The sequence below is a fragment of the Erigeron canadensis genome, chromosome 3, assembly GCF_010389155.1.
Source record: "Erigeron canadensis isolate Cc75 chromosome 3, C_canadensis_v1, whole genome shotgun sequence".
Taxonomy (NCBI): domain Eukaryota; kingdom Viridiplantae; phylum Streptophyta; class Magnoliopsida; order Asterales; family Asteraceae; genus Erigeron; species Erigeron canadensis.
The window spans coordinates 11,942,172-11,959,562 of NC_057763.1; the positions used below are offsets into that span (position 1 = coordinate 11,942,172).

The 17,391-nt window shown below is 36.0% G+C and overlaps 1 long non-coding RNA gene across 6 annotated transcripts; it reads left to right on the forward strand.

Moving 5' to 3' along the window:
- Positions 1-7,169: 7,169 nt before the first annotated feature.
- Positions 7,170-10,099, forward strand: LOC122592535. Of its 6 annotated transcripts, none has more exons than XR_006322728.1 (7): positions 7,170-7,508; positions 7,618-7,898; positions 7,976-8,087; positions 8,227-8,384; positions 8,525-8,694; positions 8,817-8,890; positions 9,754-10,099. It is a non-coding gene; the product is annotated as an uncharacterized LOC122592535 (long non-coding RNA). The 6 variants fall into 6 exon arrangements; XR_006322724.1 differs by having other exon boundaries at positions 7,171-7,508; positions 8,458-8,694; XR_006322725.1 differs by having other exon boundaries at positions 7,171-7,508; positions 8,227-8,348; positions 8,458-8,694.
- Positions 10,100-17,391: the final 7,292 nt, after the last annotated feature.

Sequence of the window (17,391 nt, forward strand, 5' to 3'; positions counted from 1 at the left end):
AGGGGTTTTTCTTCGTTGTTACTTCATCAAACGAAAATTACTTTTATTTTCAAGCAAAACCCTAAAACCCAAACTTTTTTTTTCTTTTCTCTCACTTTAATTCGTTTTCTTGATTCATTGTGCAAACTGAGATCTAAGTAAGTGTTTAATGTTCTTTTCATTCACGAAAACGATTTAGGTTTACATGTATCTTCGATTTGATTTGTTTTGATTATGTTTATAAAATTCTTGTAATCATTCACCTGGTTTACTCAAACGAATTTAGACTTGTGTGAACGAATTTAGACTTTAGTTCAAAACGAATTTAGATGTGTGCACATGGACTTAGATTTTGAATTGAACGAATTTAACTTGGGTAGAAACGAAGTTACTTTTAGATGATGCCTTACGAACTTATACCCAAGTTGATAAGGAACGAACTTAGCTAAGTTTAACACCCTTAGGTTTATTCAAACGAACTTAGACTTCATTTATAAGTTACGAACTTAGAAGATAAGTTTTATAACTTACGAACTTGCATGTACAGTTTAGTCTTTACGAACTTAAACTTCGTTAGGTGTAAATTTAGATTTAATTCTTACGAACTTAAAATCTATTTTCGTTTGGTCATTGCTTACGAATTTAGATTCTATCTTCGTTCTGTATACTTAACGAATTTATTGCTTATTTTCGTTCAGTGTTACTTTGTGAAATTCTGGATTAGGGTTTTTCAAATTAGGGTTTTTCAATTCTGCAATTCATTTATCGTGATTATTTATATTTGTTTCGATATTTTGGTTGGTTTTGCAGAAATGGCTCTCGCTCCACGTCAATTTGTGAAAAAGCATAATCTTGGAGTGAATCTAGATCCCGGTCAGCACAATTGTGAGCATTTTCATGACATGTTCAACTATATTGCTCGCTCGCGATTATCTTTTGCTTTTTGTGATTCGCCAAGACTGGTTAGGCAGTATATTGATTCTTTCTGGTCCACTGCTCATGAAGTCATGGTTGAAGGACAGAGTTTTGTACGTGCTACTGTTGCAGGCACCACTTTTGATTTCAATGCTGAATCGCTCCGCACTATTTTACATCTAGGAGCAGAACCAGACGTCGAAGAAGAGGAAGACGTTGAGATGACATACGAGTTCGCCCTTCTTCTTCGTTGCTTTCAAAGGATGGGATTTGTTGGACAGGTCAAGCTTCCTTTCGACAAAAGTGGGTTTCAAGGACGATGGCGTTATCTAGCATATGCATTGCTCGTCTGTTTGAGCAATCACAAGGCTGGATTTGATCAACTTTCTGCTCAGATTGCATCACAGATGGTTGCTTTGGTATATAATTGACCTTATCCTTTCTCCCGATATTTTTATCAAGAGTTTATTGATCAGATTAACGCTAGGGGGAGAAAGCGATTTCTTTTGTATCCTCACTTTGTGATGGCTATAGTTAGACATTTTTGTCCGGACTTAGAATATGACCAAGGTCCTCGCTACGTTCTTCATGCTTGGCCTTCGCGTCTTTTTGCTGATCTTGAGGCCAATACGAGTAATGTGGCTGGTCTCCATGATCCACCACTTTTTGGTCACCTGATTAATCCAAACTATCAATCTCGTCTTGAGAATGATATGTTTGTGGATGCTGTTGATGCCGATTCTGATTCTGGTTCTTCTAAGAGTTCTGTTAATGGTTCTGATGATGATTCAGGGGATGAGTCTGCTGGTTCGGATGATGGAAATGATGGAGATGATATTGATAGTTCCGACGGTTCTGCTGCTACAAATGCGACAGACACAGATGATTCTGCTGCTGCTGAACGTCGAACTAAGATGATTCATAATGTCGCGGCTGCTTTTGAAAGTGATCATTCGCATCAGTCGTTTGATCAAGAGGGTGTTGCGTTCCATAGAGAACGTAGAAGCATGACTTGTCATGCCATTCCTGCTCTTTCAGATTTCGCTAACTCCACTCCTGCTGCTGCTGCTGAGATTGATCCTGATGTTGCAGCTCAGCATGATTCTGAATTACGTGAGATTTTTGAGGATATGGAAGATCCTGTAAACAGAGCACGTTCGGTTAGTCCAGCGAAGAGGCAAGGGAGTATTGATCTTCAATATACCAGAATTAAGCGTCGACATGTTGTTGAAGCTTCTTCTGTAGCAATGCCTGATCCTCCAAGACCGACTGCTGCTGTTGCGTCTGTTCTTGGTCGTCGTGTTGATCTTTTGGAGACCAGAGTTCGCACTTTGGAGTCTGATCTCACTGATACTCGTGCTGCCTTAACCTTTTTGATCAACTGGGTCAAGAATCAAGGGGGAGAAGTTCCTGAAGAGGTCTGCAGATTGTCAGCGGTTCAAACAAGACGTCAAAATGACGATGATGATGCTGATAATGCTGGTGAAAGGAATGTTTCTCGCCCAGTTGAAGATAGAGGAAAGGGTGCAGCGATCGAGGGGGAGATAGGAGGTGATACTTCTCAGCAAGGTGCTTCTGGTTCTGGTGCTAGTCCTTCTGGTGCTCCTCGTGATTCAGGTTTCTAATTTTGTCTATGATAAAGATTATTAGATAGAATGTATAATTGATTGTGTGTAATAAGTTATGACATTTTATGTAATGAAAATGTAATTTATCTTATTTCAATACAAGTACATTTCATCTTTATTATAATTATCATGATTATTCTTTCTATTCTGGTGTTCATTTTGTGTAAATTTAAATAGATGATCCAGATTATACAGATTTATTCTTTGATGGTGATGAGCTCGAGGAAGGCGAATTTGTCCCTGAACCAAATCTAGATATATTCAAGAAGCCTTATGGGTTTGATGAAGTATGGGACTCAATTCCTGAAGATCCGTTGATTGAAGAGAATAGAGTGTTGGATCAGAAGAGATCAGATGTTAGGGAAAGAATGCTTCAAGTTCCATTCAGCAGCCTAACTCAAGTTCTACATTTTGTTGTGTATGCTAAGAATGGTGATGTGTCGATTCCATCTGACTATGAGATTAATGTGACAAGACCATTCAATTCAAATGATTTTCCAGTTCCTCTCAGAGATGATGATTCATTACATATTGTTGATCGACGTGTTCCCGAGAAAAGAGTGAATGATTGGATAGTACATAGGGAAACGTGGAAACCGAATTTGTATTGGACTCATATCTCAGATAAAGATGCTGCAAAGTACAAGACAATCATCTGGAGTTGGTTTTATGATGATGAATTGAAGCTTTTTGTGCTTAAAAGACCAGAAGGTTGTCAGTACTTAGCGTGGTGTGAGAGACATTTCAGAAGTTTATGTGAAGAAGATTTACATGAGCTTGGAAATAACTGGATTATCAATCCAAGCGATGATGGCTTAGCTGATGTTGTTGGTAAGAATCTCAGAAAAGATTTCTGGTTAAGGAAGAACATGAAAGATTCTGATAAACCACAGTTTAAGATTGAGCCAAGATCGAAGAAAAGAGTGGTTAAGCCAGATAAAACAGTTGAGTTTGTTCAACATGATATTAAATGCATGATCAAGGTCCCTGCCAAGAAATGGGCACAAGATGTCTTGGACAAGATGGATAATTGGGAAATTGATCGAAATTCTGGTGAAGCCAAGATGTATGCAGATTCAAAGAAGCAGATTTTGTTGAGAAGAGTTTATGATCCGATGCAGCTGGTGAACTTCTCAAGAAATGATCTGAGAAAGTTGTACGATACAGAGTGTTCGTTTTTGCCATTTTGGAAGCATGAAGAAAGTAGATATCGTAAGATACTTCAGCTCTGCTTACATGAAGATATTCATGCAAATAGCAAAAGATTGGTGTTTGATGAATGATCAAATTTTGAAGACTAAGAAATCGAAGGTGCTGCTGTCAAGGGGGAGTTTGTTGATGCACGTTGATGTGACAACAACAACTTAGATTTGATATGTCGTTTAGATTGAGACATTATGTTAATTTATGTCGTATCTATATATGTAATTGATAGATTATGGAATTTATGTTTTGGTAACGATTGATTACATGTTTTGGTGTTATATATATGTGTTATGTATGATGTTTGTTGTGTGATATACAAGTACAAACATAATATGTGTTAGGATTCCTTAATAACACTTAGGAATATAACTAAGTCTTGTATCTAACGAAGATAAGGTATAGCTTTGTTAGAGGCAAACGAAGATAAACTTCTGGTACAAACGAAGATTAACTTCGTTACATGGGCTGGGCAGCTAAGTTCGTAAGAACAAAGCCCAGCAAGCCCAGTTCGACCTGAAACATATATATACGAATGAATATCCTAAAATACGAGAACACATTCGACATACACGTACACCAGACACCTAAGTTCGTTCTATACCATATAGAAACGAATATAGCATAATACGGCTGATTATTTACTTGATAATTAGCGATATACCATTTAACTAATCAAACTAGTTATCTCGTGAGGATTCCGCACTCACGACATAATCTTAGACGATCTCGAGAGCGATCTGTAGCTATCGAGGGACTCACAGCCTCAGATCTCAATATAGCCTCTTCCAAAGTAAGCCGATGTACAACAGCCATAGTCGACCTAACCTGAGGGAGCAACCTACAAAGATACTTTTCTATGACTTTGCTCTCGAGATTAACCAAATGTGAAACATGCCTTGATAACTCATTAAAACATGTAGCGTAGCCAACATGATCAGCAACAATCATCTTATGCTCCAAAAGTTCTCGATATAACCTTATCAGTTCAGTTGTCGTATAGAACTTTCTCGTCAACAACTCCTAAAAATTTTATCAGGACATCTCCTCAGCCACTATTCTGCCTCTAGTTCAACACTGATCATTCTAACCAAGACATCACATCCAAGGTAAAGAAATTTGTCACATAACTGTCCCTCTGACCAGGAGTACACCCACTAATGCCAATCATAGCTTCCATATATCTAACCTTTAAATAAACTTGATTGCTCCACCTCTACCGTCATAATCTTGCACACCATAATTCTTGAAGTTTTTGTAAGTAAAACATCTGACACCACTTCTAGGCTTTCTTAGTACATTTCCAATACGCATTCTCTCATCAACGTCTTCATAGTAGTCATTGGTCTCCTCATTCACTGCTTCCTCGTACTGCGTATCCTCTGCTTCATTACAAGTCGGCTTCATTCGTCGCATTTTGTGTATTTCGTGTAAGGATAACATTGACGACTTGAATAATCACCACAATCGTCTATGTTTGCAGTAGCTCTCATCTCACTATTATTCCACACACGTTAGTATATCTCCAGAACGTTAGACGTGAAGAAACAATCGAAAATGTTAATGCCTATGTCACATATTACACTCAGCAAGCTCTCTCGTCTTATGGTCTAAGGGATGCTATCTAAAACCTAAACTAGTCCTGCAGTCCACGCCAATACAATACATATACATATATACTAATAATATATAATCCTACATCGCAGTTAAAATGTGGTCTGAATCTAACACCTACATCCGCTGCACTAGCGGTGTATGTATACAGGGTGTACTAGCGGCTAACCCTCCACACCCCTAGTACATCTAATGCAAGGTCGGATCACGGTACTGGTATGCTCTCTAAGTATTGGCTAGGTATGTATACAGGGTGTACCAGCGGCTAACCCTCCACCTAACCAACACCCATTAAGCAGACCAGCGTTGCTACCATACTCTCACTACAAGTGCAATCCGTGATGGCAATAACTGTCGCAAAGCATGGCGGTAATCATAGAATAGTTTATCACGCTTTTCTATGATATCGCAATGTTGTACTAGTTAGCGTCATCACTTCATTTCGCTCTAATACACATAAATAATCATAACAGCAACAAAAAGCACACAGTCATCAAAAGTACATAGTCACCAAATGACAGCCACAGTCAGAATAAGCACATGGATAGTATGTCTCAATTGAGCATGTACTCAAAATATAAGTGACGTTAGCACGTCTAGAATGCATCTATTATTCCTATCGTAAATGCTCTACGGGGTTCTTAGGTTATAGTCTAGGCTTTTCCACCTAATTCTCTACAACCACGGCTCTGCATTCTGTAACACCCCACCATTGGCAGAAACATGAGGTGTCATGAAAAGTACATCACGACATGAAATTACATAGATACTGCTAAATGAAATAGAATATAATAAAAATATATTCCTAAAACATGAGTTCAGAGTTATAACAATGCTAGGATATCTTAATACAACAAGTCCATAAATGGGATAGTCCAAGGCATGTAGCCTTAAAGTCTGAGAATAAGCAGAGCATAAATCTCTGAAGTCCAGTCCTAGCATAGAAGTTTTTATCCCAGATTAGCCTGAGTACCTGAAAAGTATACTAAAACGTGTCAACACAAAAGTTGGTGAGTTCGTAGGTTTTTGTCAAAAAGTCTAGTCAAAGAAATAAGTCTTTTGTCGATTCTTTTAAGTCAAAATAAGTATTTGTTCAATATATAACGAGCAGGGTTATGCCATATAAGTCAAAGTACTCAAGTCTCAAGTCTCAAAGTCCAAGGTACTCAATGTACCCAAAGTACTCAAAGTCTCAATGTCTCAAAGTCCAAGGTACTCAATGTACCCAAAGTACTCAAAGTCCCAAAGTTTGGCCTTACGGTACCTGCCTTAGTCCATAGTTTTAAAGTCTCAAGTCTCCAATACATAAAAAGCACGTCAAATAAGCACGTCATAAAGCACAACAACAAACACATAATCACACACGTACAACAAGACAGAAGCACGTCAAATGGCATAAGTAACTCTATACGCATAGTCTCAATGTTGAACATAAACAGAAATCGACAATACTGTTTAAAAAGAACAAATATACTTTTCACCCCAAAACATGTAAAGAAAAGGGGCTACGAAACTCACCTGGAAGCAGCACAAGCACAAATACCCTAGATGAATGAACAATAACACGAACAGTCAAGTACACCTGAAAGACGAACATGATCTGTCCAAACGTCCTACGCTGTACACAAGTCACCCAATAAGTACTCACTCAATTGTGCACGTCTATGCCCTATACTAGTGTCTTAAAAAATGTCATTATGTCTCGTGTAATGTCGTATTATATCTATAATCCCTTATATAAAAGAGATTGAGATTAAGACTTAAGCACTTTTTCAATATTCCTAAACTGCCCCTATCCAAACAACATCACGAACCAAAACCCTATCAGTCTATCACCCAACCAGCCTTACCTCCATCTTCCTCTGCAACCATCGCCACCAGTCCATCAGCATACACTCCACCACCACCACTATCACCCTACCCTTATTTCCTAGGTTTAGAATTCTTTCCCTCGGCTAAAACACCCACCCACACCCACCTCCGCCCATCGCCTCCTTCGATCAACACAAACACCGCCTTGGCATGCGTCCATTAGACCCACATCATCCCTCGATCTATTTCCGCCACCTATGTCATAATCAAATCACCTCCATCGCCGGCGACATTTTTTTTGTGTGAATTATAATAGTGTTGTTGAGATGATTTTTCTTCCTTCCAAAACTACTGCCGGTATTCTTCTCCCCAAGTCATCTTCCAAGGGGTTTATAAATATATCATGTTTTCAATTATATACATTTTTGTATTTATTCCAGATACTTTGTATTTCTTATATCAATAGTTAATTATGATGGATGTTCTTAACTGACAAAGGCTACAACTTCTTGGTGTATCATCGATGCTCATTGTTGCGTTAAGTGTTTGGATTTTTATTATTTGGTTTGGATATTTTGTGATATGGATGTTGATTGTGATTAACTGATTATTTTTTCTGGGGAAAATAGGAAATATGAAGAAATTAGCTCCACTACATACTGAAGTTTTTTGTTCTTTTACGGATAATACATACACAAAGCAAGAAGTAGTGAAAATGGAAGCTGATGTGCTTAAAGCTCAAAATCGGTAATCCCACAGTGAAGTCATGTTTCATTAATTTTATGTCTCGGGTACTAAGTTCGCGCATTGTTGTTTAATTACAGACAACGAATTTGCACTTGGAGTTTTTAGGATATTATTGGCTCCTTTGGTAGTGAACAACCAAGAATGCATATATGCACTCCGTGAAACGTCTAAATGAAACCAAGATACATGGTATGCATACTTTGAGGATTTCTTTAATTGTTGTCAGTATACGCCATGGGTCATATGTGGGTTCAAGTTAAAGTTTTGCTAAATTGACTCATAATTGATTCATTTGCTTTTTATTGACTGCCGCATTTTGCATTTACAGAAGACCAAAAAATGGAGATAACCAAATCTGGTACAGAAGATGCAGATGTAAGCAAGCAACTCATAAACCCAATGCTACAAACTTATTGATTATGGTCCACCAGTTTTCTATGTTATATTGTGGTAAAGATTGCCCATTTAGTTGTCTTTTGGTTTCAGGTAAATATATATTGTGGTGAAGATTTCCTTTAAACTTTCAAATTTTTATGATTTTTTTGTTTTGTTTTTGAAGATTTATTAAGAGGGCTTCCATTGACTGCACTCATTAGCATGACTAATAGTACTTTCAAACCAAACAGCCAAAAGCCATTAGTGGACATTATGGATTACAAGTTACTAAAAACCGCAACAAATGATTTCCAAGAAAGTGAAACATAGGCTCTGGTGGATTCGGATGTATAAAGGTCAACTCGGTGAAAAGTCATTCGTTGCGGTGATAAGTGGGTAGCTTTTGCGGATCTGAAGCTTGGTATGAAGTGTGTTAATGTTTCCTTTTTTATGCTGCAGTGAGATAATCTGAAAGTAAAATTAACAAACTAGCTTTTACAAAACCTAGCTTCATTATTTATGCTACTCCATTCCTTATTGCAGCCCAAGTAAAGTCGTGGACATTGAGATCCTTGATGAAATTTTCGTGGTGATCGTATAGAAATTCTCCATATGAGGTAAATATAATACTTTTTGGAAATTTCATTCTGATTATTTTTCTGGTTATGCTATGTTCCAATGACATTTACGCAGCAGTTTCAAATGCAAGTTCCACATATGTGTAATGTCATTTGCGCATGGTACTGACGGGGAAAATAACCAAAGATTTTAAGAAAAGATAGACAAGTATAGACTTAATATGTATGTTTGATTTCAAATATCATGCATGTATCTACATTTTGCATTTCATAAAATCTCAAAGTAATCGATTTTAATGCTTTGAGGTAATAAAGCCTTCAAGTTAGCTTCAGTTTCTTACATCGATCTATTTCATGGTGGCAAATGAATACTTTTGGCATTGGTTCAAAAGGTCAAATCCAACTAGGTATTTTTTAGGATAACTTGACCCGAAAGACTTTGTAGTGCATTTTATAAACCATGTTCTTTTTCTTTTACCGGGTTGATCCATTACGTTGTGTGGGGGTCTTTTAATATTATCATGATTGTTTATGTGCCTTTGGCTTCACTAATAATAATAATAATGTGAACAAATACCGTATATACTCTTGAGTAACATGCCCCATCGATGTTTTATCAAGGTGGTGATATGGTTTACCTGTTAATGTTGATGTACTGCAAATAGTAACAACCAGCTCGACATACGCCATAGTATTCAATTTGATATGTCAATGTTAATTAAACAAAATGGTATGGTTAATGCCTGGGTCAATCGAGTATATTTTAGTTCAATGCTCTGCCAACTCCTTTTTTTTTCTTTTTTTCTTTTCTTTTTTATCATTGATCTCTTATTAATCTTTTTTGTTGAATCTTCTGCCATAAATGCTCATATACTTAGAGGGGTTTTATTATGATAGTGCAGATTTCATATCAGCTACCAAATGGGAGTGAAGGGGACCAGCCAAGTTCGAGAAAGAATGATTCTTCATAAAAAGAACATGTTATCATCAAGTGTGAACTTAGAAGTTATTTGGCTGCTACTCTCTATAAATACAAAGTTAAGAAAAAAACTGCTGCATAACTTGACTAGCCAAGGATTTCTCTTAAAGTCACTTTTCGTGTTTGTTTTGTTATCATTCATCACAAATATGTTTTCATTGGTTTTCTATTTCTTACATAAATAGAACGGAAACGGATGCTACAATGCGCATGTCCTTTATTATAGTCAGATAAAGAGTATTAGTGGAGCTGTGTTTTTTATAGTTGTAGATTTGAAATAATTATATAGTTCGTACATGTTGCTTTAGTAAGATTTTAGCCGTATCGTATGTGAAACCGTCACACTTAGTCATCGCTTTTTTATTGGTATCCGTCGCAACGCGCGGGTACCATGCTAGTATATAGTAACTTAGGTGTACTTGAAACACTTAAAAATGTCGATGACTTAAAGTTTTGTCTTTGACCACTGAACAAAGAACGTATATAAACTAAAGAGTTTAAGTCTTGAAGAATTTAGTGTTTCAGATAATTTAATGAACTTCAAAGACTTTAAGTACTATAATCCAAAAAGTTTAATTTAGAGAACTTATTACAAAGAAGAACTTGTCCAAAGAATTTATTTAGAGAGTTTAAAAAAATAGAGAGTTTACTTTTGTCGACTTGCACAGAAATAGAACTAACGTACAGAGAGTTTGAAGGAACAAATTGTTTGTCTGGAGAACTTGTTTGAAGAACTTAGGCAGAGAACTTATTTTGAAGAGTTTAGACAGTTTATATGGTGTAGAACTTGTCGACTTTACATTGCAACAAACACTCTGAGAGTTTGTAACAGAGAGTTTAACTAGAGAACTTAAATAGAGAAGTTAATAAAAAAAACCCTAGTCATGGACGATCTGAAAGAAAATTAAGAAGGAGAATTTAGTTTTCAAAGAACTTAATCCGAAGAGTTTATAACTTCTCTAAATTGCTACAGAACGTGAAGCATAACCTAATTCTAATATCACATGAACAAGAAGGAAATAGATTGACCAATTTTGACCAAAACCCTAGTACATAAATATTTGATGAAGATGATTATTTGATGTTGATGGTGATAAAAAAAAAATGAAAGAAAAATGGGAAACAAAGGAGGGTAGCAAGAGGGAGAGAATAAAGAGAATTTGTGAGTAAAGAGTTTATTTTGGAGAACTTAGGGCTTTAATAGTCACTCCAGGTTTTGACTCAATCTTGACTTCTTTGACATTCAAGAAAATTCATTTGACTCGACAATTAACGGAAACTCGAGACTCATTAATTTATTTTGTCAACATAATTATTTTTAACTTTTTAATAGCTTCCAAACGACTATAAACACGTCCATATTTGATAATAAAATCTTTAACAATTTTACATTTAAGTGTTTCACTAATTAATTTGGCATTTCCACAAGACAACTAGTATTCCTCCTATTCTCGAGTCCACGCACAAATTTTTGAAAGTCTAAATGCTCATAAAGCTCGAATATAACATAAGTCCACTAATTTTGTTAGTAAAGCCTTAAAGACTAATGGCATTCACTCCCTTATAGTACATATTCTAGTTATAAAGTCACGTAAATGAACGGAATGAACTAAAGACGGTCGGAAAATTACTTCGGGAAAATATGCTCAGATGAGGGTTGTCACACATTCGGAGGGGGAGGAGGAGGATTAGTGTTCACATTTTCATTAAGTGTACCAGGAGGAACATTAACAATAATGTTTTCAATATTAGGACCAAGACCATTTATTCTCACCTTCAGTAGTAGACTTCCTAGCAGATCAAGGCAAGTGTGTTAGCCTTCTGCTCTGATACCAAATATAAGTCCTAACTCAAGAGATGGTACTAACTGAAGACACCTCTATGTCAATGATGAGATTTTTTTGCAATATAAGCACTGAACTAGAGACGACCAGTTACAACGAATGTATACTAAGACCTTGTTTAGATTACTTAAAGGTGACAATAAGTAGATGACAATACAATAAGTAAATACAAAAAGGTAAATATGGTGAGACCAAGTTGTAATTTTCAAATGTATTTTATTTATTGATGTTAAATAAAATACAAGGTTGTCGCGGAACCAAGATAATACATGAATGTAAATATCCTAACAACCTATAAAATACAATTGATCTACACTTGGAAATTCTCTTTCACAATCGAAACACTTAAAGTTGTGAAGTGTTCCCTTTTACGATTGAGAGAATATTGCACAAGTTCACCAATAATGTTGCAAATGTCTGAATATGCAAAGTTGTATTTTTGTTGTTCAAAGACCTCTATTTATAGACAAAGTTGGCATTGGGCTTCCAACTTTGTCGTATAGATATGGTTGACAACATTTAAGAAAACTAGTTGAATTCCTTTGAAATGCTTGATAAGGTAAGTCAAGATGTTACTTTATCCAACCTGCTTAATGCACTTCTACACTTTAATCATAGACAAATGATATTGTCTTGTATAAAGCTGCATAAAGCAAAAAGGTCTTCCGCATAATCAGTGTAAAGCATTGTAAAGGCTTTAAACTGATTCTCTCTAGTTTCTACCTGAATATAATGCCAACTGGGCTTCCTTGCCATTGTCATTCTCTATCTTTTACTTGTTGTCTTGGACTCCAACTGGAATGTCTTTAGTTCTGATCAGATCTCAACTGGATGAAGTCTTCAGTTGCATTAACTGTACATCGCAATTGGACTTCAATATATTTATGGACAAATCTTCTGGTCTCCAAATGTGACTGGAGACTGCCCAGTTTCAGTCGAAACTGGACCTAACATTTATACAATATATACATTAGGACTCAACAGATCTCTATCCAAAAGAAGAATTTTTTTTATCAATAGCTTAGGTAACATCCAATTAGCACCATTTCATCATCTAATATTCTTAATTATTATTTACATAGAAGTCCTTAATTTTTATGTATAAGTACATTCTTATCTTTATTGTCTAACTTAAAAACCCAACTTACCGTTTGAAAATATGATACGACACATTTTTATTTCAATCCTTAATAAAAGTAATATGTTGATGAGATCGAGTAAAACTATAACAACCGTCTTAGAAATGTTCTAAATAAGTTCTTTGAAAAGTACTTTCGCCATTAGAACGGCTAGACAGTTTAATTTATTTAAGTTCTTGACGTGCTTTAGACCAAATTACGTGCTTATATGAAGGTCAATTTGATCTTAAATGTTGGTTTATATGACGAGTTTATGATTAAGTATGATCAAATATTAATGTTCGGTTTGTAAACGTTCGTGTTCATAAAAGTTCTAATTCAAAATGTTCGCAAATAGTCCTTGCATTTATTAAGTTCATTTATTATGGGAAGGTATAAATAGAAAAGAATGAAAAACCCTAGAGAGAGAAACAACACTATTCATCTTCTTCCATCTTTCACCTCTCTCACTAAAAACACATACAAAAACACCATAAAACACACACAAGAGCATCTTTTGGTTTTGATACTTTCGATCGAAATCGTTTGTGCTTTTAGCATCCTTGTGATAATCAAAACACACTTCTTGAATAATTTCTCAGGTAACAACAACATTTGATGAGTTTTTGATCAAATTAAAAGTGTACTTTTTCAAGTTCATGTTCTTGATGATTTGGTCCAATTTTTGAATAAAAAATCATGTTAATAGTTAATGGGTTTGTGTCTAAATGTGTTTAATAACATTTGTGTAAACAAATTGGCTCATAACATGCCTTAATCTACAAAACCCATTTTTGAATATGAAGGTACAACTTGTTCTTGAAGTCACAACTTATTGATGTGATATTTGATCTTGAAAATCAATAAAAGTGTTATTGGTTAGTGTTATTGTGCATATATGTACTAGTGCTATGTCCCAACAAGTCCTAAAAATCGATCTAGACATTCGTTTGTGTACTTGTGCTTGTTTAAACCCGTTTTGAGGCGAGGACGGTAGCTTTGTTGTATTAGACTTTAGAGCTAAGACTGACATGATAACTGGCAAACTAATGATAAATATGTGGTAGAGTATGCAAATGGCCAAAAGTACGGTACTAACGAAATTGTTCTAGACTATCCTTTGATCTTACTAGACAAGAACTTTACGATTGATCTAATCCCTGTCGAGATTAGTAGCTTTGATATTATCGTGAGAATGGATTGGCTATCCAAACACCACATGACTATTTGTTGCCACGAGAAATCAGTTCATATATCGCTCCAGAACAGCGAGATCTTAATTGTGCATGGCGACAAGTCCACGAACGAACTTAAGGTCGTCTCAGCCATGAAATTCCGTAAGTACTTGGACAAGAAAGATCATCTTGTGTACCTAGCTCATGTCATCAATAAAAGTGCTAAAGAACAGAAAGTTCAAGACATCCACATTGTACTGGACTTTCCAAATCTCTTTCCTGACGACTTACCAGGGATTCCATGTAACACCCCGAGCTAGGCTCAAAATATTACCGAAAAGATATAGCGTAAGCATGGAATTATCGTAGAACATGAACTATATGAATAAAAAGGATTCGGTGAATCCAGCATCAACAAACAAGTACATAATGCATAATACAAAAATATGGGGCAAATGAATCTTGGATCCATGTAAGTCCAACCCAAGTTCTAGCACATGCATTAATCAACCATCACATCTTGGATTCACTTGATTACCTGAAAAGTGTACTAAACAAAGTCAACACTAGGTTGGTGAGTTCGTAGTAATGGTTCACAAGGAACCATTGACAATAGTCACAATGTAAAATCACAACAAGGATACATGGCATAAAATAGTCACGTGTAAAAGATGAGCACAAGTGGTGAAAATATCCAAGTCATGTATTGTGTGTATGCATATGCCAGGACGGATATCCAATGTAGAACAACCATGTCACAATGTCGTATCAAAATCAGATCATATGTGTAGTAGCATGTAAAGCGCGAAAATATGTATAGTTGCGTGTAAAGCGCGACAATATGTATAAGTTGCGTGTAAAGCGCGAAAATATGTATAGTTGCGTGTAAAGCGCGACGATATGTATAAGTTGCGTGTAAAGCGCAAAAATATGTATAGTTGCGTGTAAAGCGCGACAATATGTATAAGTTGCGTGTAAAGCACAAAAATATGTATAGTTGCGTGTAAAGTGCGACAATATGTATAAGTTACGTGTAAAGCGCGTAAAGTCTCTCATCCCACAAATCATCCAAACCACAATGCACATACATTTCATACGACTTTACATTTAAGGAATCACTGATGCTTATATATAGGGTCACCCGCAGCCTTCCCACCACATCTCAAATTCATTAATTGTATCATCGTCTTCCATATATGTACAACTATCCTAACCACATCTCATAATCATAAACGAATGTATAATCAACCAACTGACATATGAGTATATGATGCATAGTAAATACGTGTAATGAATGGCCACAAGTAGTGCCAATATCGAATCATGCATAGTATGTATGTCCATGTCATAATGCATATCAAACGTATGTCAACCATGTCACTAAAGTACCAAAATGGGTGTGCTTGCATGTAAACCGCTCCAATCGTGTATAACAATGCGTATATGTTCATAACATTACAATTAAGCCAAACCAATCCAAACAATCAACAAATCCATCAAACCGACAAACCGACAATTCAAGCAATCAAACAAGTAGTAAGACAATCGTAACTCAAGCCAATCAAGCAATCAATCAAACAATCAAGCATGTATGTATACACTTTTCAGCCCGAATCTCAATTGAGTAGGGAGCTACGGAACTCACCTTAGCCTTAGATGTCGTTAGAATGAGCTTAAACGGGTGAGTGAGGAGCACAACGATCACAAACCTATTACATCAACATCATATCATCACATTATATCTTAAAGTATGCCTAGTACATTTGGTTAAAGATATAAAGGTTTTGGTTGAACACGAGTTGAGGTTTGACACTAAATTTTTGACGGAGGAATCCAAGCGTTACATGCGCCTTGTTATGGATCATTAAGATGTAAGAATGGATTTGGGTTAAGCAACTAAGGATTAGACACTTTAGAACACAAATATATACATAATTAGCAAATATGTGGCACGTAGGAAATGCATGTGGCACGTATCTAGCTTTTCAGATTTTTGGGCAAATATGTGGCACATGCATACATGCATGTGGCGCATATTTGGCTCTGTTCGGGCTTTACACAAAAACTGTGGCACATGCATTACTACATGTGGCACATATATAGCATTTCAGATTTTTGACAAATATGTGGCACATGCATACATGCATGTGGCGCATATTTGATTCTGTTCGGGCTTTATACAAAAACTGTGGCACATGCATACATGCATGTGGCACACCTGGGCATGTTCTTGCTTAAAATGGGTTTTCACATCAAAATTGACCAACCTAGGAGCCAAATCGAGTTTCCAAACTTTAACATAACCAGATTGAAGTATAACCACACCATAAAAACATACCAATTAACAAACCCACTTCCAAAATCTCAAGATCCTCTTTTAAACCCGTTTTTAAGCAAAAATAACCATTTTACACTCGAATCGACCACAAATCGTTTAGGTCTATAACAAGGAAGTATTCTATTAGTTAAGGGGAACATTTTGAGCTATAGAACACTTACCAATTTGACCCGAAGCTAAAAATCCGGTTTTGGAGCTCTTGGAGGAAGAAAATGGTGTTTGTGTGTGATTGTTCTTGTGTTTTAGATAGAAAAGAGAGAGTGTGTGTTTTTGTGTGTGAAGAGATTAGGGAGAAATGAGAGGTGGGGAGGGATTTTGTTCCCCTTTTGCACTCTCGCAACTAGTTCCGGTTTCTCCTGAGAAATGATTTGTTTCGTTAAGACTTCTAACACGAGACTCGTTCAAATTGTTCGTTGACAAAACCAAACATATTTTGGAATTACGTTTCTAATGACTATTCACATGCTTACATTTTCATTACAAAAGTTTATTTACTTGAAATTGACTAATTTTTGTTTTACGAGTTCGCTAGCGTTGACCGGTCAAATTGGCGGGTGTTACATTCCACCTGTTAGACAAGTCGAGTTCAATATTGATCTAGTTCCCGGTGCAGCACCAGTCGCTAAAACACCGTATCATTTAGCTCCTCCTGAAATGCAAAAACTGTCCAATCAATTACAAGAACAATGGTGTTCTTGGTGTGTTTAGTGTGTGTATTGAGAGAGAGTATGTGTGTGTGTATTTTGAGACGGACAGAGGTGTAAGGAAATTATGAAGGTTGTTATTGAAATAGTTATATGTACATGTATATATATGATACCTAAGGAATGAGGAGTATTTATACTATAAGTCCTTACACATGCTAAACTTTATATTTAGCTCATCATCCTTAGTTATCATATATCTATGATTTAACAACAAGTAAGTCCACAATCTTAATTACAACTTATCACTATTTTGGATTTCTAACATTCTCCCCTTTAGTAATATATTATAATGGATGAAGTACGTGTTATTTTGTCTTGTAGGAATGAAGTTGATGAGCCCAGTGGTGAAGACAATTGGTATGATGAAACAAGTCTTCAA